Raw genomic sequence first — 4,769 nt, 5'->3', positions numbered from 1 at the left:
TCTTATATATGTAATATATATATATATATATATATATATATATTGTGTATATATATTATATACACAATATATATACATATACATATATTTTATATATAAGAAAATAAAAAAAATAAAAAAAAAATTAAAAAATTTTACTGTTCCGGTCTTATATATGTAATATATATATATATATATATATATATATATTGTGTATATATATTATATACACAATATATATACATATACATATATTTTATATATAAGAAAATAAAAAAAATAAAAAAAAATTAAAAAATTTTACTGTTCCGGGCCCGGGCCGGCCCGGGCCCGGGCCCGGACCCGGGTTTTGCCCGGGTTTCCGGGCCCAGGCCGGGCCCGGGCCCGGGCACGACCGGGCCGGGCCCGGGCCGGGCACCGGGCCGGGCCCGGGCTCCGGGCTTTTTGGACACCCCTAATGCCAACAAATATGGATAACCCGAAAAACTAAACACAACTTGATACTCCAGATTAGTTTAAATCATTAACAAAGAAATTTGAGTTTCTAAAAGGCATTCATTAATCATGTAGAGACCGGAAGCCTGGATAGAGTTTTTCGACAATACACAAAAAATACAGCGAAAATAGATTAAGCAAAAAATAATAAGCAGATCAACACAGAAACACAGGAGATTTTATAGTGGTCTGGATCAAAATCCTACGTCCACTTTTCCTTATTGTGAAGGGTCTTCCTCACTATGACCAGAGTTTACCTAGTACACAACCCGATTCAGTAAACTTTAAAGACCGCACCCTGGAATCTATTGAGACCAGTCATCTAAAGACTAATTCTTCACAATGACCATAAAAAACCTAGTCCTGCATAGCTAAACCCTTAATTACTCCGTCTTGAGTACGCCGTTGAACACACAAATTCAAAATACAATTAATTAAAAGAATAATCATACAACCCTTTATCAAACCATTCTTCAAATCGATGAAAATATAAAGATGAAAATCCGTGAAGAAGCAGTGTAGCATTGTAAGTATAGGGCACTCATTCACGCTAAAATAAACTTTGATGAAAAGCGCGCCAAGAAGAAGCTGAACGAGACTCGGAGGATTTGATCAACTCTCTCTCAAACCCTAGAAGAAAGATCTATCATTTTTATGTATTTGCCTCCTTGGACTTCATTATTAACTATGATCTACATCTCCCCTTAAATAGACCTTCATACGACATGAAAGTGATACCCAACTTTGAGTGCAAATAGGAGATCAAATAGATCGATGAATAGTTGTGATTAAATTTTAAAAACTGCCAAATTTTATCATAACCATTGATGGTGAATCATGACCATCGACAGCCCCTTGGTAGATCACGACCATTGATGGTCCCTTAGTGATCATTGATGGTTCCACTATAGCCATTGGTGATGCTAATTCTAATTTCTAGATTCTTTAATTGTATCTTGTAACCATCGATGGTTCCCTATGACCGTCAATGGGTCACTGTAGACCATCGATGGTGCCAACTCTTTCTCTCTGATTGGCTCCTTTAACCATCGATTAGATGGTTGACCATTGATAGTTGCCTCTTGACCCTCAATGGTTCAAAGAACGAAATCGATGTTCGTGTTGATTTTTGTATCATTTCGAACCGCATCTTCCTCATGCCTATTTATTCCTGAAGTATATCACCTCGTAAAACATATCAGTATTAAATGAGAGTTCGTTTTTATTCAAACAAGGGATATTGTACGAACAACATTCCAACAATCTCGTACGAACAATGTTCTAACAATCTACCCCTTTGATAATAACAAAACTCAAAATTTTAAAATACAGAATATAAAATATGGTGAGATACATATTCAGTATAAAATAAGCACAAAACATATTTCATGTAGAAGATATATGATACGAAAAATTCGCCCTGAAACAAAGCATCGAGTGTTCAAAACATTGTCAAATTTAAAAATCAATCATGAAATTAATTTGCAAAACTTTTACAAAGAACAAACACTCATGAAATATTTCAAAATTTCACCTCTCTCCCCTTTTTTGTTATTAGCAAAAGAAAAAATACACCGGGGATGTGTATACTTGAGAATTCAAATAAAAATTATCCAAAGGTGAAAGGAAGAGGAAAACATACTGATCCACAAAAATATTTTCATAGAAAATAACACAATACATATACATATAATTTCAAGACACACAAATCATGATTATAAGTCATAATAAAATTTACATACAAACTATGAAGATATCGACGAATAGTTTGTAAAATCAATAATAAAAGTAATTATATTAGTTCATACAAGAAATTTAGATATATTGTATCTAGTTTGAGCCCTTTTTTAAATACACAACTTGAATTATCATAACAATTAGAAAAGATCCAAAATCTCGATATATAACCTCAACCATACATAAATTTTTAAGAGAAAGAATGATAGGGTTTCTGGCGCAGCCTCCTGAGACAGAATAGTTCATTACGGTAAGGACTCACCAACTCCTAGTACCGCTTTACAATGAAGATGCCAAGGAGGAAGAGGTTCAAGAGGTGCACGCTACTCAAGTCGAGTTCGAACCACGAGATTGGCGTTTCCCCATCATCGACTACGTCTTGCATGGAATCTTGCCAGAAGATGTAAAGGAAAGAGAGTCGATCCGGCGAAGAGCACCAAGATTCTACTATAATACGGAGAATCGAACGCTATACCGCAGGGGGTACGATGGGTTGCTATTGCGTTGCCTATCAACCAAAGAAGCTGAAGAGGTCCTTAGGGAGGCGCATGAAGGAGAGTGTGGCGCACACCAACCTGGTCCCAAGCTTTACGATCGCATCAGAAGAATGGGGTATTTTTGGCCTTCCATGATGAGTAATGCGATTGCGTACGCCCGAAAGTGTAATGCATGTCAAATACACGGGAATTATATGCACCAACCTCCGGAGCATTTACATCCTTCTGTTACGTCATGGCCGTTCGAGACGTGGGGAATGGACATTGTTGGCCCTATAAACCCCCCTATCATCTATAAATATAGAAAATATTTAGCATAAAATGGATACCCTTAAGATTTTACACATTTATATCTAAGAGTGTGTCTTTGACCATCTTTTAACAAATATATTTAATTTTACTGTGGATTTATGGAATGTAGATCTTTGATCATCTTTTTCACGAATACACTTTTTTTTCTTGATATTTTATAGCACATATGTACTTTTATACATGTAGAAATTTTGGTGTTGTATTCAAGTATAGAATTAGCTCAAACTTTTTGATATATCCAAAAATATTTTATAAAAATCATTATAAAATATTTATGTTTATTTTCACAATACTAAACATGATAATCATAATACTAAGATGTGAAAAATAATATGAACCATATCATGAACCATTGTGTTTATCAATCATATATGTACAATTTTTTGTGTGCACATATAGTATATATGAATGTGTAAAATATGTGAACCAATATGCTAAGCTCATACCTATGCACCAATAGATAACCTTATCAAAATATATCTTGTAAAAGCATACACATAGGCATGTCCAAAGTTTTTTTTATTAAAAAAGAAAATTTTTATTTTATTTTGATTTTTCATAAGAAAACAAATGAAATAATTTTTTTTTTGCTTTTCTGAGATATAAAAATATGAAAAATTAAGTAAAATAAAAAATAAAAAAATTAGGTACATAATATAGTCAGATGAGCATGTGTAATGGTACTAACTAGACTAATAAGCAATGAAAGCAAATCACAATTAGTACATGCCAAAGTATCTCTTCATCATCTAAATATACAAGTTCAGCATAATAAGAAAATAAAGAAAAATAAGTGTAAAATAATGAAAGGAAAAATATGCCTAGATCAAGAAAATAAAACAAAAAACATCATCATTCATCCTCTCTCTTTCTCCCCTCCGCCATATCCACAGGCTGCCTCAGGCACAAAATCTCCATAGACCCTTGATGTGGAAAGCGAAGTATCAGATCGGTGTGCAGCCCTCATCATATGCTAAAGAGATGCATCATAATACCAGTGCTAAGACTTCATCTCCATCTACATCTGGTCCATCCTCTCTTCAAGTGCCATCCTCTCTTCAAGTGAATCTAGAGTCCAGTGAGAAACACTACATCCTAAAGAGTTGGAACATCTTCTTCTGCAAAATGGAACCCAAATGGTTGACCAGTTGAGGAATCTTCCTTTCCCCTTGCCCCTAGACTCTTCCTGGTCGTCTCGTCACACAATGCACCCCTCCCCTTTTCTAGTTGATTAGAAGGTAGGGCAAAAATATTTTGATCCTTGCAGATGCGAGTGATCAAGAAGGGGTAGACAAGCTGGGTGTTCTACTTCTTTTTCTCAATGACCTCATTAGCACTATAAGCAACTATAGACATCCACATAAAAATGACTTGTACATGATCAAATGACTGACTCCTATCAATCTAATACAAGAGAATGACATCTCTAAAAGAAAGTGTGGTGTATGCTGGACTAGGATATAGTTCAAATTTTAGAAAGATGTTAAGAAGAATATACTCAGACTTAAGATAACTTGAGTTGAACACACCGTTATGGATTTGTCAATGAAAATTTCTTGTCATATGGATGTATTCCTTCGAACAGACAAGGACGTTCTCTGAATAAATGAAAATATCATGACATCTCTGTTGCGGTCGTGGTAGATAAAGAGTTTGACATATATAGTCAGGGTGATCATGATCTTCTTTCCTCTAATAGTGGTCTTAGCCTAAAAGGAACCATAAGCTTGGGTGAAATTTATGTAGAAC

The sequence above is a fragment of the Asparagus officinalis genome, chromosome 3 (genome assembly GCF_001876935.1).
Source record: "Asparagus officinalis chromosome 3, Aspof.V1, whole genome shotgun sequence".
Classification (NCBI taxonomy): Eukaryota; Viridiplantae; Streptophyta; class Magnoliopsida; order Asparagales; family Asparagaceae; genus Asparagus; species Asparagus officinalis.
This window is presented reverse-complemented; position numbering follows the sequence as displayed.